General features: G+C 36.5%; 1 protein-coding gene across 1 annotated transcript in view; it reads left to right on the top strand.

Annotated features, from left to right (window-relative positions):
* LRRC24 (leucine rich repeat containing 24) overlaps positions 1–25900 on the top strand; it is a 4153240-nt gene that overhangs the window by 1965744 nt on the left and 2161596 nt on the right. Inside the window, exon 4 of the mRNA XM_044067308.1 lies at positions 1334–1443. The gene's annotated coding sequence lies outside the window, so the exon portion shown is untranslated. The remainder of the gene's footprint in view (positions 1–1333; positions 1444–25900) is intronic.

Raw genomic sequence — 25900 nt, 5'->3', positions numbered from 1 at the left:
ATTGGGAAAAAGATGCTAAGGATGAAGCTGCCAGGTAACAGGAAAAGAGGAAGGCCTACGATAAGGTTTATGGGTGTGGTGAGAGAAGACATGCAGGTGGTTGGTGTGACAGAGCAAGATGCAGAGGACAGGAAGAAATGGAAACAGTTGATCTGCTGTGGCAACCCCTAACGGGAGCAGCCGAAAGAAGAAGAAGAAGAAGAAGAAGAAGAAGTAGTCATATGGTGATCAAAGATCAGGTTACTACCAGCATGTATTCCCAGATCCCTCACCAATGGGTCTACTTTCAGGAGTGTATTATCAGTGTGTGGTAATTTCAAGGGATGGCCATCTTTTCAAAGTGTACTAACCTGCTCAAACAGAATGCCATGACATTTGTCTTGACTTCAGAGAAGTAGTAGCCAAAAAGGAGAGGCCCTGACACTGATCACTGCAGGACTCTGCTAGTGACTGTTCTCTTTTTGAAGGTGGATTCCCCCATTTTAACTTCTTGTGTCCTATCAATGGAGCCAGCTGGCTATGCATCAGGTAACATATGAGTCTATGCCAAATTTTGTAAGTTTACCTGCAATGCCTAAGTGAGGCATTGTGTTAAACACCTTGACCAGTTCTAGATAGGCAGTGTGCACTGTTTTGCCCTCTTCCATAGCTTTAGTTACCTTCTTGAAGACGTCCACCAGGTTAAATAGGCATGATGTACCTTTGACAAACATGAACTGGGTAAGCTCCAGTGCTGTAGGCTTTCTATGTCATTATTTAACAGCTCCATGATATTTTTTCCATGGCCTTGCACCTTCAAATATTAGGGATATTCTGTCCTCCAGCTAATAAAGTACATGTTTTTTAGTCAGCCACTTTTGTTTTTCCAACTCTGTATAATCTCAGAGATAGAATCAGTAAGTAGAAGGAGGTGTGGGGTTTGAGTCTACCTAGGGGATCAACAAGGTTTGCCCTCTTTATAAATCTGTATTGTAGTGACAAAAGGATTATCTTGAATAATTTAATAATGAAAGTTAAGACAGCTTTAAAATAAAACAATAACAACATTATTTTGCATGTTTGCTTGGTAAAAAAGGTGCAAGCTTCAAAGTCAACAAATGAATGGCATTTTAAATAGTAAATGGAACTTCAGTTACAGGAAGCTTTGAAAGATATGAAATACTAAATCCTTGACAACTGCAATAAGAATTATACATCTGCTGGTCTGAACAGTGTGCTTCTACAGACATTAAAAGGACATAGTGTGATGTTATTGCTGCTTAGCAGAGAATAAAAGTTTTTCATTCTGATACAAACAGACCTTTAAATGTCCACTGTTTCCCTTTCTTTTTAGATGCAGCAGCACATTTCTCATATATATGTGGCACCTGCTGATGTGAAGTATTTTTCCTGAAGAAGAAAAATGAGAATTTAGGACATATTTGAGAATATACATAGAGCAAGGTAATATCCACTGCATGTGTCATACATTCTGTTATGCATGCTAACCTTGGGAATCATTCTTTTTATTTTTATGGTTTTGGGCCATGTACTGCCATTCTCATGAGGTGGCACTAGAAATTACATGCTGATGCAGAAAAAATATATGTTGTCTTAAATATTATGCATACTTGCAATAGCAGTGAAATAAATCAGAAATTGAACACAATTTCATAGCTCAGAAAGACTGTATTACATGGATTATTTCTAAGTATATACACAAACACTATTATTGGGAATGGTATATATTTAATGCAGACTCTGAATGTTTCACAGGGTTGTATTTGTGCACAAGAACATATTAAATGTTATTCATATTTTTATGAGTTATGTCGTGCCTATCAGTGGATGCAATATATATATTACCAAAATGCCTGTAAAATCCTATGCACCTTTAGTTAAATATTTGTTTTTCTTATAATCCATACTGAGCTTGCAGCTGCCAAACTCTACCACCCACCCCAAAAAATCCTGCCGCTAAATATATCACACAGATTTCTCATCTATATGGAGAATTAACAGTGTATGAAGTTGAAGGTGGCAGCAAATCACAGTTCAGTTAACTGTGGCAGTGTGTTTTTTTTTTTTGCATATAAATCTGTCTCTCCTCCTTACTTCATATGAGCAGGTATGAGATATAAATGTGTTAGGTAATCATTCATGTGTTTGTCTGGAATGCATCATGCTGATGAACTCTCAACTTTTCCTACTGTCCACTCTAACAGTATCATCCTCCATGTTCTTATCATGATGAAGGAAACCACGTTCATCTTCAGAAATCTTCAGCACTCCATCCCTAAGTGAACGATCGTGATTCACAGTCTCATACCTGAAAACATGAGGAAAGTTGCTATGAACTTTGTTCCTAGTTTGAATAGATTGCATTTTGGGAACACAAGCCATTCTATTAGTCCTTTTAACATACATTATAATCTATTGATATTAAGAGTAGGCAGATGTAGGGGAACACAAGCCATTCTAGCATCCCTTTTAGCATGCGTTATAATTTATGGATATTCACAGTAGGCAGATGTAGAAGGAAGTACATCTGAAAAGATAAGCTTGGGCATGTGTTAGCAGGCTGGGAAGAAGGACCAGACGATGGAGTACACAGTTTAGAGTGTTTCAAGGGATAAAGCATTTAGTTTTAAAGGATTTTCTGTATTATGGGATGAATTGTTCTATTAGCTTTAACCAATTCTTTCATAACACCAAATGCACAGGAGAAAGAACAAATAATTTATTTGAGTCTGGCATGTTATCCTTCCTCTTTTCTTGTATGCTAAACAACACAGTAATAATGCATATCCAGAAAGGGTAGCAATTCCGTAGCTGGAGAATGAAGGGAACTACCTAAAGGAAATCACTTATGTAATTAAACTTCAGATGGTGTTGAAAATATTTCCATATATACCTCATCTGATAACATTCTTTCATGTTTTCTGTGTGGCACAGTGAGCAAAAATGTATAGAGCGGTCTGATTCACAGTAAACCATTCAATCTACATAAGAAGTTAGTATGTATCTGATGGTGCTGTGGTGTTGTCGACTTGAAGATGGCATTTAAATTGTGGAAAGAAGGGAGAGGCTCATTATTACCTGGAAGTGGTATTATGTCTCCTTCTACATGGTGATCAGTCCTAAATAGTGACATATACAAAAGGATACAAGGCAGGTGCAATCTTTCTTTCATTCAGGAATCAGAATTCTGAAAAGCAGAATTTTGAGACTAAAGTACCGAGTGTTAAACATCATCATCATAAACCGTGAAGATTCAGGGAGTAGGTAGGATAAATATACTGGATAAAACCCTTTCCTGTAACAACTGGAAAAAAGTTTTCCAAAGTTTTCCAGCCCCACAATATACATGTGGTCTGGAAGCAAATTCCACTCCCACCTCTCTCTCACACACACACACACACACACACACACACACACACACACACACTAACAAGTTATTTGAAGATTTAATTCTGGAATAACATGTTTCAAAATTCTGGGATTTAGAATTTGATGTCAGGTGAGTTTCATTAAGATGTTGTAAAAGCTTCACACAGCATCTAACATTGTTCAAAAAATATCAGTACACCAGAAACAAAGGAATATGAATCTAGAGGAATATAGTGTGGTAAAATTATACAGGGGTGTAAAAATGCAATGATGAATTTTAACTGGAAGTAGTAGGGAACTCGCCTTCCAACTTTGACATAGAAGCTTACATTTTTCTTACTGCGTGTTGTTTCTGGTTACAAGCCAAACTACTTATATGGAATATGCTCCTGGTGCCTTATTTTTCTTTTTTTATTGTCCAGAAATTAATGACCCTGACATCTGGCTCAGTGAAACCTTTGTATGGCATTTACTCATTGATTGAGATTTGCCAGCTCAATTTAGGGTAAGAATTACATGATTCAAATTACGACTTAATCAGATATTGTCCTTTCACTGTATTTATGCAACTACTAAGCATGAAACAACAGGTAAGATTGCTCAGTAGCATAGCTAGATCATTTCTGACACATTTTTTTCTCCTTGAATAAATAGCTCCACAATTTCATATGTCAGATTTCACCATATTCTTCTCAATATTTATTCATTTATTTATTTTATTTGACATTTGTTTACTGGCAAAGTCTGACTGGGTACAAGCCCATTTTCAGCGGAGGCTCATGTAGAAAAGCTCCACAGTACAATTTAAACAGAATTGTAAATCAACGTTGGTTACAAAGACTAAGACAATTTCACAGGAGTACAATTTGTGAATACAATAACAAGCTATTACATTATCCTCAAATTATTGTAACTGAAGATTTTGTATTATATGCATTTAGAATGCAGTACTTGTGTTTCCTTCTCAGTGAGTATTCTTAATTATGTAAATGAGCCTACAAGAATAGCTGATTAACAATGAATGTTGAAGCGAAGGAGAAGATCACTGAGAAATATGAACTAGTCTCAAATCATAACCAAGATGTTATATGCCTGAGAAATAGATGTTAAGAAATTTGTCTCAAAAGCAGAATGAAGCAAAGCTTAAGAGGGGAATTATGGCATTCCTTTTGCGAGCATACAGTGACTTGGTTATGACGAGAGAGAATGTATCATCATTCTTTTAGGAGAATGAGCAAACTGTACATTAAACCCTGATTGGGGAATCAACGTTCGCCAGCAGGGTGTTACTGTACAGGTAATGCTCACCCAAAAAAATGAGTCTGACCCTTCATGGCAGCATGCTAAGCTTCTATGTAGATTGGACTGAAAGAAAGCTTATGGCCACCCTTATTTTATATTTACTGAACAATGTTTTTTTCTGTTTAGTGAGTGTAAAATGAAAACAAACAGAAAATGAAAAAAAAAATAGAAAAGTGTGTATGTGTTTGTGTGTGTGTATGTATATGTGTGTGTGTGTGTGTGTGTGTGTGTGTGTGTGTGTGTGTGTGTGTGTGTGTGTGTGTGTGTGTGTGTGTGTGTGTGTGTGTGTGTGTGTGTGTGTGCACGCGCATGAGAGAGAGAGAGTGTGCATGTGGAGGGGGGCATGAAAGTGAGAGTGGGATCGATCGGGCCATTATTTTGTGCGCACTAAACAGCACTGTTCCTGTTTAGAAAATATAAAATAAAAAGAAACATTAACAAAAAACATGGTGTGTGTTTATGTTTCTGTCTGCATGTGTGAGGGTATGTGTGCTTCTGTTCATGAAAGAGAAAGTGTGTGTGTGTGTGTGTGTGTGTGTGTGTGTGTGTGTGTGTGTGTGTGTGTGTGTGTGTGTGTGTGTGTGTGTGTGTATGTGTGTGTGTGTGTGTGTGTGTGTGTGTGTGTGTGTGTGTGTGTGTGTGTGTGAGCATGAAAGAGAGACAGTGAGAGAAGAGAGAGATCGAGCAATGGTAGCAGCAGTTAAAATTAAGAGGTATGAATACCTCTCAACCTCTTATCTCAAAAATTTGGTTAACGCCTAAAATAATAGGGGGAGGCTCAAAAATAGGAATAGATTTTAAACATTTCTGTTATAACAATAGAAAGCTTCTAGAATAAAATTATTTGTTTTAGCATGCATTTTATGAAGTAACTCAAATGTATGCAATTATTTAGCAACTTCAACCCCCAGTTATGTGCCAGCAAACCCCAAATATTTTGAGTAAAGGGCTAAAAAAAGTGTTTCGTATATTACTATGCATTCAGTTAACATTCTTTTTATTTTACATATATATTTGCTTTGACATCCAGTACAATGAATTAGTTAATTAGTTAATTAGTAAATACATTAATTAGTTAATTAATGTATTTAGTAAATTGTACTGTATGTCAAAGCTACTGTGTAGGTTAACTGAACACATATCTATGAACATGTTTATGCAATTTAACTTGAAAGAGTGGAATAAAAAACTGGTAAACATACAAAAAGAAATTGATGAACTAAAACTAAAATTTGCAGTAAATGACAAATCTACATTAGCTGACGTGTAAACTGAACAAGGAATATCAGGATATCATGCAGCATAAAATATCAATAAATCTGGAAAAATTCAGATTACAATCCTATTCAATTAATCCCAAGAGTATGCAAAGGATTGTGATTAGATCTAACTATTTAAAAGAAAGAAGTCATATAAAAGTAATAATATACACTAGAATTAATCAGACTATCAAAGTTACAGATCTAAAAATATATTATGTTTTAAAAAAACATTACAAGAATATTAATAATTGCTCATCTACAAGTGATAACAAAAATACAGACAACTTTCTTGCCAATAATATTCAGAAGAAGCTGTCCAAACACAATATTAATTACACAGATAAACCCTTTTCCTTTAAAGAATTAAAGGAACAAATAAAAAATCTTAAGACAAACAAGGCACCAGGGCTGGACGGTCTAATTCCAGAATTTTATAAACTCTTACCTGATAACACCTTGAAAATCTTATTCAATGCATTCCAAGAAGTTAAAACTAGAGCAAACATCCCTCTCTCATGGAAATATTCTGTTATCTCTCCCATCTCAAAACCCAATAAAGAGCCCAAACTTGGCAAATCATACAGGCCAGTTTCTTTGCTTAACAGTGATTGCAAGATATTCATGTCTATCTTAGCAAACAGATTCAATAATATTCTTTCAATATTAATCCATGAAGCCTAAACTGGGTTTATCAAAAACAGAAAGGGACAAGACACTGCAATTAGATTACTGTCCTTAATAGACTTTCCAAACAAGGAAAAATGAGCTTTCTATTTTATGCCTTTATATAGATAAAGCTTTCAACTCCCTAAGTTGGCTATATCTGTTTAAAGCTCTGCAAAAATACAATTTCTCCCCAGATTTTACAGGATTAATTAAAAAACTATATAAAAAGTCCACTATATAAAGATTGGATCTCATCTATCTAGTCCATTCCAAATATTTCAAATATTAAGAGGTAAACAGGGGTGCCCCTTCTCCACATTACTGTTTGCCCTGGCTATTGAGCCTATTGCACATTATGTTAGAAATAATGACAGTGTTAAAGAATATAAAGTATCAGACAAATTATCCCCCAAGATACCACTGTTTGCTGAAGACCTACTAATAACTTCTAATGATATTGAAAATTCAGTAGATCACCTATTACATAACCTAGACTTCTTTGCAATCATCTCTGGTCTAAAATTCAATCACAACAAAACTCAGGCACTTCTAGTGAATAAAAAGTTACTAAGAAACTTAGATCAAAAAGAGACATAAACTGGGAGGGCATGCATATTAAATATCTAGGTATTATTATTGAATCTAATTATAAAAAATCACTCACATCTAATGGCCAACAACTTATAAACTCAATTACTAGTATAACTAACAGTTGGAACAGACTCTTCTTCACATTTGAAGACAAACTGACTTTAATTAAAATGATATTGTTACCTAAAATCTTATTCATCCACCAAGCTCTAATAATTCCCCTACCTGTCAAAATTAAACAGAAAATTAATAACTTATTACTCAACTTCCTTTGGTATCCCAAAAATCTAAGAATTTATTTTCTCTGGCACACCACAAGCTGGGATGAAGGAGGTATAGGGTTTCCAAATATTGATTTTTATTTAAATTCCGCATTGATTAACATAGTGTTACTTTGGAATAATGCTTCTTATACATCATATTGAAAATCAATTCATGAAACCTTACTTCTTAATAGTAATAGTACATTGCTTGAAAAATATACTCAAATACATACAAACATATTTATATGGATTTTAAAAATATACATTCAAAGTGAAAGGTCAAAACTTATTCTTACACCTCTTATAAACCAAATATTGTTGTTTTTTAAAAAGCTTATGCTTTCTAATCAATTAATTAAGAATTTATTAATAATTATGTTTCCTATTACCTACACAAATGAATGTTTGATATCTTTTGATACTCAGAAAATGTTAGAATTTAAGAAGGGTGACCTATTATATTGGAATCAATTTCTCTCAGCTAATAAAGTAAGTTCTGCAGACTATTTGATCATAGTTTGCAAAATAGCAGTTGGCTGGACATCCAAACTTCTAAGGATTTTATACATACTAAGCTTGTACCCTCATTAGAGGCATACAATAACAGTAACTTAAAAATCTTGGATTTTATCTCAGTAATTATTAATAGCTCACCCAGGAACACTTCATACATATCTGTTATTTATAAATTTCTCAGAAATAATTTTAGCAAAACAGATGTTTCTTTTTGGAATTATTCAAGTAAAGTTAATAGAAAAGCATTCTCAGAAAAAGATAAAAAACTTTGTTTACAGTCGGTGAAGGAATCCATATCTTTCCCTGTTCTGGCGTGTATACACATGAAAGTTTTAGATGTTTTTTCACCCCCACATAGACTAGCAATAATGTACAAGAAAGATTAAATTAAATGCTGGATGTGTGGACACCCTGATGCTGACTGGATACATATGGCTGTTAACTGCAAAATAATTTTGCCATTTTGGTAAGATAAATATCTTTGTAAAGCTCTATGGAATGACAACTGTATAATTTCTGACTCCCTTATCCTTTTCAATGTTCCTATTCCTGAAGTCATTCCTAAAAAACAACGAGTTTTACTATGGTCTATCCTTTCTATATCAAGGAAAATTGTTACTAAAAATTGGAAATCGCAATCAACTCCTGTCTTTAAAGTTGAGTTTATTCATGTTGTGAAATGCATTTGTAAGAATGGGATTGCTTCTATAAAACAAGGACTAACAACACAACTCATCATTTAATTGCTTGGACAAAATTGTCTAATCTGTTAGCAAAATATTAAGTGTTCTATGTATACTGCTTTTTTAATTATTATGGATTTTGTATATAGTGTATTTGTTTTTTTCTTGCTACTATACTGTTAAGTTATTGTGTTATAAAATGGATAAAAACATTTTGGAAAAAATGGTAACTTGAACAATGCATTAGCAGGGTTCAGTAAGATATGCAACAATTTTAAGAAATGTGTTTTTTAGTTGTAGAAAATTTTGAGTTCGGTCATAGAGGGAGTGATAACAATGCTATGCTTGAGGGAAGGGAGCTATTTTAGGAATGCACCTTGGCAACAGTGTTAGATAGAAATGAAGATTTTACTCACACACTGTTGGAACTGGAAAGTACGTTAATTTTACATTATAGGACCAGGCAGCCTAGGGGAATGAATTTAGAAGTAAATGTGAATATTTAACAAAGTTTTTTTGCAAATCTTAAAATGGAAGTCTTTTTCTAAAAGAAATGTAATTTTCTACTGGAAATGCTTGAAGTACAATTTTTAAGTATGTGTCTATTTTATTTATAAGTGAATGTTGCAATTTTAAATGTAATGATTTTTTTTTAATTATGGAATTGGTTAATTGTTTGTTCAGTTGGGTAATTAATTTATAAAAAGCACTTGGACAAAGGGAGCACTGATGTGTAAAAAAATATTCCTTGAAGGTGTAAGCTGAGGTACCAGAAGCACCATAAAGAAAATTGGCTGTTGAACTGCTGGCTCCAGGAGTGTTTTTTTTTGTTTGTTTGTTTGGTTGGTTTGGACTTTATTTATTTATTTTTTTTGCAACATTTTCCTCTAATTCAATGACATTATTAGTTTAAAAAGTGTATTGAGCTTAAGAGCTTAAAAGTAATTGAAGTTTATTGGTTGTTGTTCAAAACATATGACTTTTAAATAATGTATAGGTAAGTACTAGGCTAGCTGCCCTTGTTGGCCATTTTAAGTCTAGACAATTTTACTTTACAGAGTGAGAATCAAACTTTGTACTTTCTGTTTTTGAGGTAAATACCTTAACCATTACAAAAAGAAATAATGTTTGGTGATTCAGATTTTATTTTTGATGAAGTTCTTTATTAAACAGTGTTTGTGCTTAGTGCTCCAATATGTATGCTCATTTAATTGTTGAGTTAGTCTGTTTTTCATGTCTAAAGTCCTAGAAGTTGTTATGCCCATGTTTCACAACTTCATAGCGCAAGAATTATGGAAAAAAATAAATAAATAATTGGGGAAAAAGGCCCACCATCAGGGACAAATTTTAAAAGTTGCTAGAATAATAGGTTTTGCATTAACATTAATTTTCTTAAGGATATTAGGCCTGAAATTCAGAAGTCTGTCATTATTTAGTGACTGCAGTCCTCAATTATTTTTTTAGAAAACCACACATTGTATGATGAACAGATGAAAAATATGATGCAAAAATTTCAACATTCCATTAAATTCAGAGGTATGGTTACAAAAAACACAGAAACGTGCCGAATAATTAGATAAATAAACCTCTCAGAAATGTTAAGATATCTGTTCCATTAGGGGGAAAGGTATAGTCATAGTCATTTGACATTCAAAATGCTTGCCCTGAAATCATTATTGCATGAAATTGAAGCACCACATTTCACTGGCAAGTTAACAGAAAAAAGTGAAAAAGCTTTGGAGTTCAAAAGGAAGTAAAATTTGTCCCATATCCGGAATCCCCTGAAAATGTAGAGTATGTTAGTCTGATAGTGTACACACTCAGAAAAGTAGATTTGTTCTTTGACAAAACAATGTTAAACTGTCACTGTGGTTAATACTTGTCACAAGTTCATAGAAGTTTCAACTTCTGAAATTAAAAAAAATCAAAAAGTGATAATATTATCATTCATCATGTAACATCCAGAAAATTCAAGTTTATCATGTTGCAATGCAGTTCACAAATAATGTAACAAAACTATGTTAATACATGAAAGAAGTATATGGAGATTCTTAAAGAGCACCACCTCTCACATTAAGAGCTATGGTAAAAAAGGCTTTGTTTGCACAATGTAAAGATATGCAATTCAGAGAAATATTAGCCACAATGGAGACCTTGGTTCAGTTAATTTGCATGTCTTTGAATCTCTGTTAACTACCATGAATACAAGTCAGCAGTTTTCTTTGGCAGTTAACAACAGCAGTCACTTTCTGTCAGCACAGACACCCCTCAGTTTCCCACATACAGGCACACAGGAAAACACATGTGTGCACACACACAACATACCCATACCCATCCCTGCTGTCAGAATGTCCAGAATGCCTCCTTTTTACCTGCCCTGGTAACTCATGGAAGACTGCAATCAATCCTTAACGGCAAACATTTGAGTTTCACACTTCATACCCTTCAGTAAATGCAAACGTTATTTTCTCTAGTGACTTTTAATGCTTGTAAATAGAATACTTAAAGTTCCCTCATGATTTTGTCCCATCATTACTTATGCCTTTTGCCTTTTTTGCTGATATCTAGTGTTACAAGGTTGAGAAGTATGCTTAATATTCCCTGTCCCACGCCCTCATAAATCAAATTATTGCAGGCATTGCATATTGCCGGAGATCCTCAATATCTGTAAAAAAATATTTATGCACTATCTTATCAGTCAGTGTAGCTGTGGATGCAAGGCAGGGTTAAAGCCCTCCTTTCTTTACTTTTTAAGCCATGCTATTATCCTTAGTGTCCAATAATGCCCTGCACCTCATGTTTTATGTATACGTGCCTTTAAGGCATGCCATGTAGAATGATCAGGTGTTTAGTGGCCCTCCCCAACCCATGCCTTAAGGATTATATCTGATGTCTAGTGGTTCCTGCCTCACTGGGATGTTAATACAAGATGTAAAAAAGTTCTTCCTGCTGTCAAGTGGCCTCCCTCCAAACCACATTGTATTTAACTAACATTTAGGTACATTGTGCATGGTAATCCCTAGAATCTAGTGTTGCCCTGATCCACATTGTCTAAATTCTTTTTAGGCACATTCTGCAGATAATCCCTGGTATCTAGTGTTCCCTTCAGCCTAGTGTGACATTAAGACATGTAGCTAAAGACTTCTGTTAGGTAGTGGTGCCCCTCAATTGAATGTTGCAGGCTCTGCTCTTTATTCTAGATGTTTGTGGAAGTATGACAGACACCTAAACACATGTGCACACCCACACACACACACACACACACACACACACACACACACACACAAACACGCACACATACATACACATATATATTCACAGATATTCATTACATGCACGACATTCAGGCAAACTACCCGACATACTCATATGCATTCACAAAGACACACACACATACACACACACACACACACACACACACACACACACACACACACACACACACACACACACACACACACACACACACACACACACACACACACACACACACACACACACACACACACACACACACACACACACACACACACACACACACACACACATCCCTACATAACTTAGCCCCTCACTAACGTTCCTGCCACTACCTCCCAGGCAAACAGACACCCATACATACACTTACAGATACAGCTTATCACATAGTCTCATGCGCAAACCCCATAACACTAACTTACCACTAAACTTACCAACACAGACCTCTTCCATAATGGATGCATATGGTCTTTTAGCTCTGTTCATTACCATGAGCAGCCAGGAACAGCCATTCTGTTTTATGCAGCAAGTGTTAAAGCATTACTGCAAGCAATTCTGGGGGAGAAGACATGGCTAATTGGTATATGCCGCTCCCTCAGACTGCCTCATTAGCATGCAACATGGCTTCAGAGACCTTTCACCATATTACTGCATGCCTTCATGCAAACTCACTGCAGTAAAACTGTAAATGAATTTCAGAAAGTTACTGCAAGGGAAATACTTTGTGTTATGAATTTGGCCTAGAATTGTATTTATTAATTGTAACTTCAAATTCATATATATATATATATATATATATATATATATATATATATATATATATATAAACAAACATGTACTGTCTTATTTTTGTTACCACCCTAGCCTCTTCTCAAAATAGACTTTGCCCAGTAGGGATAACTTGATAAACGGACTAGAAAGAAAGAATGGTGAGATAAGATAAGAAAAATGAACAACATCCAAAGAACATACAGATATACAGATAGAAACATACATTTCTTCTAAACTGAGATAATTCCTTTCCTAACTAAACACACAATTTATATTGTAACATATCACACTGAAACAAAAAGAGAGGCTAGTGCTGAAACATTACATAAATACTTGAAATCATTTGACTACAGACCATCTGCGTCTTGAAAAACTAAACTATTACAGAAGGCAGAGAAATATTAACTAGAAAATGTTATCAGATGTTTAGATATGTCGTCTCATGAGGCTACTCTTTCGCAGTGATGTCAGATGTAACACCATAGTTCTACAGTGTAAACCTAAAGTATGAGTATCTGAAACAGTATGGATGGATGTCGCTGAGATGCATTTCATGTTGGTGGATGGCTTACATTACAGAAAGAGAATACTCTGCATTCATACCTCTCAACATCTCAGTCCAAGAAATCAGGACAAAGAAATAATGGGGGACAAAGGCCCAAAAATATTTACAGATTTTAAATACTACTCCTATAAACTTGGAAAGTTGTCAGAATAACAGGTTTTGCATTATTATATATTTTCTGATGAATATGAAGTCTGAAACTCAAATGTCTGTCATTATTTGGTATTATTTACTGACTTCAATCCTTAATGATTTGTCAGAAAACTGCAAAGTTTATGAGGAGCAGACCAAAAATATAGCAAATGTTGAAACACACAGCAGGAACAAAGTAAGGTAAAGCGTGAGTGGTTTGGGAAGGCAGATCATGTTATATTTTTTTCTGGGAAAGGCTTCAATTTTATATATACGGTGAGCAAGAAGGGAAGAGGGTGGAGTAAAAGGCATGAAGAAAAAGGAAAGGAAGTGATGGTAAATAGTGAGGTATACAAACACACATGGAAAAGAACAGTGAAGTTGTAGAGACAAAGGGGAAGACAAAGGGATACACATAAAAGGAGGGTAGTCAAATGGCTAGGAAAGGGATGAGTATGGGCAGCATTCCATTCACTGAGCACTCAGATAGACATTATAGGACTATAATAGATGAAGGCCCTGTGTCTAGATGGTTGTTTTCATGGGTCACACTCTCATCTGGTGGTCTAATGACACTGGCCAGCTATCCAGCAAGTCTGATACTTATTACAGGTTGATGCATGGTGATCCTACCTGTCATCATATGGTCAGCCACCATGTCCACCTCATGCTCACGGGCTGAACAGGCAGTTGACCATACCACCTTCTTGGGATGGGCTGACATCTTGCTCCCTGTCACAGTCTTAGTCAGGGTGGCAGTGGGTTCTATCTGATGAATCTGTGGCTCAGTGGGACTATCATGACCTGCAGAAGGGATACACAAAATGAATGGTACCAATAATGAGGAGGTTCCATGAACTGTACACCATACATAATAAAAGTGTGTTAATAAGATGCCACTAACTATATGGTGCCACTAACTCTGCAGCCTTCACTGGTAAACAGCAACCTTCTCTTGATTTGCCTGTGATGAAAGACAAAAGAGATATGCAAGTCTTTCACTGTCCCATATAGGTGTGACTGAGATGTAGGTTCCAGTGGAAAGATACCTCTCCATATAAACATACAGGCAAGCAAGCATTAGGTGCCCACAGCACCAGTCAGATATTAAACTACCTTGTGTATGAACAATGAAGTGGAAGCACATGCCCATAGTTAGATTAGTGACCCTTTCTACCACTTGTAGGCACTTTAGAGCCCAAACACCTACACTACCATAAGTATGTGCAATGAAGCACAAGCAAAGAATGGTGGCCACAACCTCCTAGCAATGTTGCCATTTGCCCCACACCACAAAGAAACATATTCTCACAACAATACAGCTGCCAATAACAGCATACATAGCATACAGGCACGCACTCACATCAGCCAAACTGGTATATCCTGGGACATCTTAGAGGAAGTAAATCTTACTAGAGAAAGAGCTGTTAACAACAAACATAGGATACTAACTTTATTTAGTATGACACACATTACATAGGACAAACACTTACAATATTATTCATGACATCTCTGCCTCACCTCTTTTTCCCACACCCAGAGACCTTGAGAGTGGTGGTGGCACAGGTAATTGTACTATTAGCTACACTACTCACTGGTAGAGGATGCTGGTTACCCTGGTCAGCTGGTCTGCCAAGTCATACCAGGCATCCACTCTGCAGAATGGACATCCATAAGGTCTCAACAGTAGTTCCCAGAACTTGCACACTTTATGAGGCTCTACCACTGGCAGCCATCACTACACATCTGCAGCAGTACAAAATGGCAGCCTGTGAATCATACCCTACATGGAATTTTGAATTGCTAGCAGTGCACCTCCGTTTTGCAACACAGCATGACATAATACATGGACAGCTTACCTGCATGAGCAGGTGTGCACTACATGTTGGTAATGTGGATCAGAGCATGTGTATGTCTTATGCCACTGATGTGCTTCTGTGACACATAATGAATCATAGAAACTGGAGGAATATGTCTTCATGAGCATACATGCATACTTGCATGCAGTACAACTGATACACACACACACACACACACACACACACACACACACACACACACACACACACACACACACACACACACACACACACACACACACACACACACGCATGCACACACACAAACACATGCCTGCCATCTTACAGGTCAGGCACTGTTACTCTGATATTTCATGTATTGTGAATTTACAGTTTGTGCCACTACTCTCTAATGACACCTGTAGAGACTGGGACAGGACATCAGGTACAGTTCAGCACCTGCACAAAATCAGATAATGATGCCAGCACACAGACTGAGTCACAGTCCCAGGAAATGTTGACACTGTCTCTGCTTCTCCTGGGTAGTCTCACACCCATTGTCTTGGGTGACATTGTGGCTTCTCCCACACCTGCTGCCCCAGATGATGCACAGTATAGGGGGTTGTCATTCCTGTAATTTGGGACATGGAAGGATGCCCATATGACTGACAACATCAACACTGATACCTCAGAGTCTAGAATAGTATATCACTGCACCTCATCTGACATGAGAATTCTTACTATACCACAGGCTACCAGTGGCTGAAGGCACTGGCTCTGACACAGCTCGCCCAGACATACAGGCAGCTCTAGGCATCAATCAACACATGTGCAGGACTATAATATGGACACAGTATGTAGCAGCCCACACCAACCTGAAGAAGATTGAATTGGAGTTTGGCATTTGGGAGGACATCACCCAGCAATGCCAAAGCATATTGAAGGTAAAAGATTCAAGGGACAATGCTATGACTGAATTCATATGATCTACAGAGGCACACATTGCATGTATGGCCACTTCCTTGCAGGTGTTAGCTGTTGTTACTGTTTACTCCTTCTGTGTTGCTCATGGTGAGGAACATATGCTTACTTATGATGGCTGCAGGATTATCATCACAGGGAGCACAGCCTGCACCTAACACTCAACCACATGCCAGGGCAGCCACGCTACAGAACCACCTCATGTGTCCACCCCATACTTGTCCTGTTCTACCAGTTTCACAACATCTCTAGGGGTTCTCTGGGCCAGCTACGTATTTCAAATACAGGGGCTCCACTGGAAGGTTCTTACCCATGAGTCACCATCACAGTGGCTATGCAGCACAAACCTGTTGTGGCTTTTCCACCCAACCAACAGAGGAAATCCCCTATGATACCTATGGCTCTTCCCTATAAATCACATCTTCATCTCCACTGACCGATAGCCATGTGTGAATGTGTTATTAAATAAAGTGCAAATGATGATGGCTGTGAGCCTCACCACCCTCTTTCCTGTTTGCTTCATATGGAGATGTCTAAGGGATGCTGTGATTCAACCATGCTCTAACTAGTATAGTTTGCACAGAATGCTGCATGCATCATATTACACTGTGTGACAACACACTGCACCTGTGCACATAACAGGACCCTTGGAGGTGAACAACACTTTTCTCCTCTATCATATGATTTTTCGGATTATGTAACATGGCTAGTGGTTGCAATTTGTCACCACTGGTTCTATCATTGTAGAATGATACGCTTTAAGGTTGCAGTGGGTCTTGCTGTTCTGAGAATGGAAGGTGCTGAAAATGACAGCTGTGCTGCTTGCTTCCTGAGGATCATGCTATATGGTGTAACCTGCTGTAAACAGATATGGCATTACAAAGGCAGAGTTCAGTGCCGCTCAATGTATGTCTAGGTAGTGGAACCAGAATTTCAACAGCCCAAAAATGTACTCAAATACATTCCTGATGTAGAAGTGTGTGGTGCAATACTGATATTCAGATATGCGGACATGTTTTGTGGGTTAGGATGGGCATCATCAACCAGGACTCCAGTGAGTATCCTGCATCACCTGCAGCACAGTAGAAATGCACTGGGTAGAGGTAGAGACATACAGTGTGTGAGATGTGTTCAATAGCGTAGCTAGGGCAGGACAAAGGAAGGCAGCCTCCCTGGGTACAAAATGTTAGGAGTACAATCAGCTGATCCTGATCACTCTTCAGAACATACCTGCCATTATTTCTAAATGTCAGTATTGTATTTGTGGTCAAAGCTGAGTGCTATAGAGCTCAAACTGTGTTACAAAATGTAGCAACTGCTTGCTACAAATGTAGCAAGCAGTTTGTTGCAGTTTAAAAGAAGAAAATAACTTTTTTTTCTCTTCAAGTATAAGGTTGCCATATTGAGGGACAGCACTGACTTCAAAACTGAGCTAGCTACACCTCTTAATGTGTCTGAAACTTTAAATATTTGGTTGTACTAGACTGCTTACATTTACTTAATAGTCAATTCTCTGGGATGTCACCATGCAGAATGCAGTGATACAAATTTATTATATGCCATACTCAGGAATCATAGCAGTGCCAGTGTACTGTGCATATAATGGTTATGACCCCCTGTGCATTGTACACTTCTTGGAAGCAGATGGAATTGCAGCCATTCCTGTTGATTTAATCCTGTCTAGGGAATCCAGGTGAGAGTCTTATTACTGTATGATATACTCTATCACTCCTAGCACTTCGTGGATTCAGATGAATTCATAAGAGGCATGCATGTCAGTAGCTCTCTCTTCTGCTTTGTTGGGAATCAGATGTACTCATCCTCATGTAGCAGCAATTTATTAGGAATGTCTAGGTATTCTACAGGCTGAAGCTAGTGATATATGCAGTGTGTCCCTGATTTGTCTTGGGAAGGTCCCTGTAGGTAGGAGAGAAAGAGCTGCACACACATATTTTGGTACTGTCTACTATTCAGACATTCCTCCAGTACCAGTGTGTGGCCACAAACGTTCATCTATCAACCATATAATGCCTCTATCTACTTAAAAACAATCAAGTAGCTGCTAGTCAGTAAGCTGGTGTAAAGTAAGTCTTTAGTCAAACCACTTTCACTGGCACATGGTGAAGTGTTACATCCCCATGAGACCACTAGCTGTGGTATATGTTCCTGAATAACAGTTGCTCCTGCTGGTCTAAGCATTTTGCTCTTGCAGTTCTACACATTCTGGCTTTTGTACTCAGACAACACATATGTCTTTACCACACCCAGCCTGACAACTATAAATCTTGAGCTGCATTCCCATCCTCATTTGCATGTTATTATGCATTCATCAGACCACATTTCTTCATTTTTATATCATTATACAGTACTTTGCATACCGCATGTTTGCCAGTTTTAGCTCATTGCCTACTGAGCTACACCTACTGTCTGTTAGCTCTTGATTTTAGTGCAAATGCACACTGCATACTTTCCAATTAGACTATGAATATAAGACAGTATTATATAATAATAATAATAATAATATAATAAATAATATTTACTTAATTACTGCACTGTTCTTTTTATCATAAAACAGAAAAATCTATGGTGGGTATTAACATTAATCTCATTGTTAGGAATGGCTGCTATTAAGTTCACAGTTTTATGATATTTCATTGACAGGAAAATCGATAAATAAATCCAACAATTAATGAAATCGTTTCATTCTAACTTGGCTGTTACAGAGTCAGTTGATGTAGCCTGAACTTCCTTTTTTCTTTCTTTTAAATGATGTCTTTCCCAACACATGCAAGATCCAATAAAGGTCTTCTTAAGTTCTACAAACAGTCAAGCCAAGAAAAGTTTTCAACACAAAAGAAAAATATTATATGATACACAGAGGTGGATTGCACTTGAAAAGATGATAAATAACTCTGTAAAACATGCATTTTTCTAATCACATTCAGCATACAAGTGTGTATATTCTTCCATGAAGATACAAAATGTGATTAACATGTTGACAAGCTAGAACTTTCATTGTGATTAAATAACCTGCAAATGAAAAATCACATCTCCAAAAACCTATCCTAGTCAACAAAAGTGTACGTTTCCAGTTTTGAACAAATGTGTGGAATTCACAGTTTGAACAAAATTAATTTAGACATGCTGTTAAGTGTCTAAACATGAACACTCATCTTTGTCATATCACATTATCATTACTAGCACACAGAAGCATCCCATCATTCTGGTCTGTGTTAGCTGCACTGCAAGCTATTTTCCATCAGCTGTAACTCTTTTTCCTCATACTCTTATAAAAACACTGAATATCTTTGAAAATCAGTCTACACCATCCTCATTCACTTTACCTTGTAGCTTTTTTTTTTCTTGCATAAATCACTTTCTCTATTAAATATTTGCTTAGGTCAAAAACTAAACTAGTTCCATCTATTTGGTATCTGTGCTCCATTCTGCCTCACATCTGTTATTTCTCTTTTTCATTGTCTGGCAGTTAGTGCAGAGGATTAATAGGCTGCTAACAAGCTGCTTCCAGTGGTCTAGGGCTTGACTCCTTTAGCTTCTGTTGCCTATCTGGGTTACTCTGAGCAAGGCATTTACCCAGACAAGGTCTGAAAACACTTCCTAGAGAATAAGTGCTCAACCACCATAAACAAATAAAATAAAGATGTGTGTTCATTCACTGAACTTTAATATTGGGTTTACATTAGATTATCACAACAACAGAACCAACATTCATTACAATTTATATGCTGCTATAATTGGCTGGAATGCATGGCATGTGACCTGCAGGAATGTGAATGAGGTTTGTTGATTATTCAAGCTGCAATGAGTAAATATGTAAATACTGCATCTTTTTGCAGAGACAGATCTATTATTTGCAAATGGAGACAAGACATTAACAATGGTCACCTCAGTAACAGCAGATTTAGCCAAAAGTAGAAGGATGTCATCATTATTTTATCTAGCAGCACAAAAAAAAAGATCCCATATGACTAGAGTCTTCAAAAAGCACAGATCATACTATCATCAGCTGAACAGTCTACCATAGACCGTGTTTGCATACTTGTTGGTGAAAGGCTTTCTAGATTATTAAACAGCAAAGTGTACTATTACTAATGAAGTATGTTGCATTGAATATAGATAATCTGTTCTGCTAAAAAGGTCCAAGGATTACACCCACAAAACCTTAACGGCATCATGTTTATTATTCAGTGGATGCTTAATTTACTTAAGAACAGATGTCTGAGTTCTTTGTGCAAATCTTCTTTCATCTTCAGCAAAATGCTTTAAGTAATGAATCAAGTTTTGTTTGACTTCTTTGTTACTAATATTTGCAAAACACATTGCCTATTAATTATAGCTATCCAAATTTATTGGCGATAACAAAATTGAAAGTAGCAACTATAAACTGTCTTCCTAGACATTACAGACTTCACCTACTTTTTTATTGGTGGGGGGTCATCACTACAACCTAAATGGAGATGGAAATGTTCTAAAACACACAACGTATAAAAGTCCTGATGTCCATTAAATTACGTTAGGTGGGCATTCAAAATCAAAAACCAAAGTATTCCCACAGCAAATACATATACATATAGGGCCAAACCAGAAAGTAATTGCCAGAACAGTACCAATAACTCTATGCATGTATGTATATCTATATGTATACCTATATATATATATATATATATATATATATATATATATATATATTTTTTTTTTTTTTTTTTTTTTTTTTTTTCTTTTTACTCAAAATTATTTAAAGTCAGTTTCTGTTTTCCTGACAGACTTTGGTCAGCAAATCAGATAATCCCTGGGGTTGGCATTATGCCCTTTCCCTGTGGATTTGGAATGTCAGTGTTAAATTATTATGTCATTTCTCAGAGCATGTGCAAAAGCACACTGATGTTAAGGTTTTAATAGGTTTACATTGATGATAAGCATGTCAATGTCTGGGTGTTTCACTAGTTGTAAGTATATATATATATATATATATATATATATATATATATATATATATATATATATATATATATATATATATATATATATATATATATATATATATATATATATATATATACGGGTCTACTATTCACACACACACATATATAGTTATGATTACACAGAATGTTATCTATTGTCAGATTCACTGAATGAGGGATCAGTCAGTACAATGGTCAATGCCAATGAAAGACAGTTTGTCTAAAAGTCAATTTTATTGTATGCGGTATAGCTAGATGTGGTGCAATACAGAAGCAGAAATATTTAGATTTGCATGAAGAAGCTTTAGCTGTTGATTGATGTGACCTGTCCAAATCATTGTTGATCTTGTTTGCATATTTGCATTGGCAGTGATTCCTTGGGATGGCATTTTCACTATTCTACATAGTTGTACAGCTGTATTGGGTAGTAAATTTGTCATAAAGGGGCTGAACAGGGTGCTTGTCCTCCTGTATAAAAATGTTTTTGCTTGAATCGTGATTCATTTATTTTGAATTTGATTAAATTGTCTTTCAATGAAATGGGCTTTCATACATTTTGCTTGATGGAGTTCTTTTTCAGTGAATTTGTTTTTAGGTGAGTTGTCTTCAATGTATTTCTATAGCTATATCTGACTATATCTATATCTGGGTCTACCTGACAACGCCGAAAGCTGATAACGCCGACGATGAGAAGACCGACACCAGAAGATCGAAAACCGGGATGACCGACGGATGAAAACCCCGACGCTGAGAACACCGATATGTGAAAAGGCTGTGTAAGTATGCGGTAGTGACGGACATTAGGGTTAGGGTGCGAGTAAGGTAAGTGTGTGAAATTGACGGACTCTAGGGATAGGGGTGGGTTATGTGAGTTAGGGTTAGGGCGCGGGTCAGGTGAGTGTGCGATAGTGACAGTCTTTAGGGTTAGGGGCGGGTTAAGTGAGTTAGGGTTAGGGCGCGGGTTAGGTGAGTGTGCGATAGTGACAGACCTTAGGGTTAGGGTTTGGGTTAAGGTTGTAGATAGTTGTGCATGTCAGGCTAGTGTGGGTTTGTAAGGATTGTGGTGTGCTTGTGTTGTGTGTGTGCTTTTTGGACAGGGGATTTGTTTTGTTTCTTGATTGTCGGGATTGTGGTGTGTCGGGCATGTGCAGTTTCTTGTTTGTGAACTTTCAGTTATGTGGTGTCGGTGATTTCTTTGTCGGTGTTGTGGTGCGTCGGTGTTGTCAGGTAGATCCAAAGACATGCATCTGGAGCATTTCTCCCCGGGCCTCCGCTGAAAACAGGCGATCCCTATATCTATATCTATCAGTCTATCAATCTATCTATTTATATACATGCATACAATATGTTCTGCTGTTTTTCTGCCTACAGCTTTCCTTTTAAGATCAGTATATATTGGGTTTTGGGAATATATAATTAGCAGGGGGAATGGAAGGTGAGTGGAAGTCCCCCCCCCCCCCGTGACAAATGGTGATGACTTCCATTTTTTTTTAGTTTGTTTTTGGTATTTTGTGTGTTTGATCTTTTTAGACTGAAATTTTCACTTTCCTTTGAGCATCTGATTTTAGCTGGCATACACACACACACACACACACACACACACACACACACACACACACACACACACACACACACACACGTATAAAATTAAAAATCTCCCTACCTTCCTTGGTGAATCCTGACAAAGGTACCTTGGGGATATGCAAATTACCCCTTAAGGACATGCAATTATTCAGTTCACAGGCCTGTAAATATATAATTATACATATTCATTTATTGTGAGGCCTTATATATAATATATATGTATATAAACTGTTAAAACTATCAATCAAGTGTGAAGTGAGTTAAACTTGGAAAGTTCAATTCCCAAGTGTTGCACTCACTGATCACTGTTCTCTACAGATATCACAGCTGTGATTCTTTTACTGGTTGTGTTTCTCTTTTGACTGAGGTTGCAAGACTGCAGAGTTATTAGACAGACAGACAGATAGATGATAGATAGATAGATAGATAGATAGATAGATAGATAGATAGATAGATAGATAGATAGATAGAGATAAAATGAAAATTAGGGTTGAACCACTTCATAAGCTGGTCCTCTGCTTTCCTTTAATTTGATATGCACAGATAAAACTATTTAATTAGAACAATTCATCTGTTCTCTGTCCTGCCATATCCCACCACTCCTCTCTTAACTTGACCATTTCAGTCCCTATTTTTCTTCGCTTCACTATATACATTAAGAACCACTCATCCTCAGCATTATTCCTAGCTGTCATCTCCCTGTCCACTCTTGCCTGTACTTATCACATGCTTTGTGATATTCCACTCATTTTTGTCAGTTTCCTTTATGCTTTTCCTTGTCTTTTATTGTTTCCTTCTCTGTTTAAGCAAATCGCTTGTCTTCTTGTCTTATCTTGCTGACTTTTGCTCTTTATCATTGATGGCCATGTACAGTTTTGAACTCTCATTTCTACAGAGCCCCTGTCTTTTTGCTGCCTTCCAGTTCACATTGCTTTCTCCGTGGATTTTCCATTGATAACGTAACATCTTGCTGAATCACAAGCTTATTCACTGCTAAAGTTGTTTTAAGCATCACATTCTCATCTCCTTCATCTTTAATCAACTCTCTCAAAACTACATACAGTATCCTCTTAGTCATTAGCACTTTATTTGAAAGATTAAAATTATTGTTTAAATTATATTATTTTTAGCTTGTTGCTGTATTACAATTTATTTTCTTGAAATGTTTGATTTTATTATTCCTTAAAATTATTTTCTTGAAATTTAAAGTGTATAAGGGGACATTTAGATTCACGGAAAACTTTTTCAGAAGATTTAGATGCCCACGCTAGAATCCTTGCTCATCCATCAGGCATGCCCTGTACTTATTGCCAACAAAACTCACATATATATTTTTTAAATTATTTATTTGTTTGTTGATTGGGTTGATAGTCTGACCCTTGAACCAGTTCCACTGTGATCCAAGCTAGAAGTCCAAATTGCAGTAAGTTAACTAAATTAAAATTAAGTTTCAAGAAAAAACAAACATACCAAACGGCAGCATGGTATTATTTAGTTTTTTATGGACATTGCATTTATTGGTTTACGAGGCTGTAAATCACTAATCTGGTTTATATTACTGGGGGGGGGGGGGTTCTAGTCTAAGATTAAAGCAGTAACAGACTGTCAGTGATTAATAATATTTTTGCAGTTATTTGCATAACATAGGACAGACCTCTGAGATACTTGAGGAAAGGAATTTTTATAGTAGGCACAGGTGTAGAAGTAGGACTATTCACCAACAGTCAAGTTATGGCATTGATTTTTACAGAGGAGTATTTCATCTCCCTTTTATCTTGGTAGAAGAGCTGATTTATATGTAGCTGGCTCTGAAGAGAAGAATAGAAGTTATAGTGAGGCAGTTTGTGGATGAATCTGTTAAAAAAGTAGCATTCAGTCCAGTCGGCAACAGGAAGTGTTAGCCGTTTTCAGACCTAAGCAGTGGTCCTCACATCTGCCTGAGAAGGCTCTGAACTTACAAACCTTGTTAGAGAAGGTGTGTAGCTTCTGTAAATTGGAGTGTAATCTGAGAATGAATAGCAGTTGTGCAAATTCAATCCTTGTATTAATGCTTTATTTAATGCAGGCATGAGGCCATTCTGCCATTAGTCATATTACACTGTAACAAGCATTTAATTCTCAGGAGACATTGTCTATTATCCATTCTGGGTGACTGATAAAACTATTAAGCTGAGCCTAGATGTACATCTAGATATTTAATTTGATTCACTTGTTGGATTGCCATATCCTTAGAATTAGTTATCATTGCTGTAGCGATTTTTTAGAGTATGCATGTTTTTTCTTACCTCCTTTATCATGAGCTGAGTTTAAGATACTTACAAGCAGGTCATTTCCAAATAACACTGAGATCACTCTGCAGAAGTGTCTGTACACATGTCGGATTAAGTCATCTACATAGAGACTAATCACATAGGTCAATGTTTAGGCATGAGATGAAGGCTGGCTGCAGCAATGGGTCAGGAATGCAGCACAAACATAATTCAATTGTTACTAGAACTTTTGATATTATTTTACCCAGTTTGACTTTTGAGCACTTATCATTGGCCATCACATAATCCAGTGCTTCTGATCTAAAAGAGTCTGGTTTTCTGCATCGCAAGTCTGCTTAAAGTTAAAGAATAAATTAACAGTTATTTTTACTTTATTCTTCTTGGTAATGATGTTGTAGTAATCACAAAACATGCTAAAAGTATACTGCAAATATATTTTTAGATGTATCCTCTAACTCTAGTAAAATGTTTTTCTACATTCAGGAGATTACATTTATGCAATATCCAAAATCAGTTGCTTTGTGGATCAGCAAATTACCTCTCAACAAATTATTAATAATTAACAGAAAAAATGTGAGACTGTATCACAGCACTTTTTGATTATTGAGTAACAGTTCTTATTGTTCAGGCTAGTTCATCATTTGTTTTATGACATTTTCTCAATGAATTTTCTTAAACTTGGCAGGGAAGTGACTGATCTGCATTTGGCTTAACTTGTTTTCAGTGACTTGAACGTTATTGCTAACTGTAGTACAGACAAATCAAATATAAGTTCAAAAGAAGTGAGATGAATGCTGCTGCCATGTGTAGGAATCTAGGTAGCAGAGTGTTTGTCTGTAGAGTACCTTTCATGAGTTGCCAATGGAAGAGTTTTCTTATTGATACCACTGTGACCTGGGAACAAAAATT

Source organism: Protopterus annectens, chromosome 3.part1 (genome assembly GCF_019279795.1).
Source record: "Protopterus annectens isolate FY-2018-M chromosome 3.part1, PAN1.0, whole genome shotgun sequence".
NCBI classification, from domain to species: Eukaryota; Metazoa; Chordata; order Ceratodontiformes; family Protopteridae; genus Protopterus; species Protopterus annectens.
This window is presented reverse-complemented; position numbering and strand designations above follow the sequence as displayed.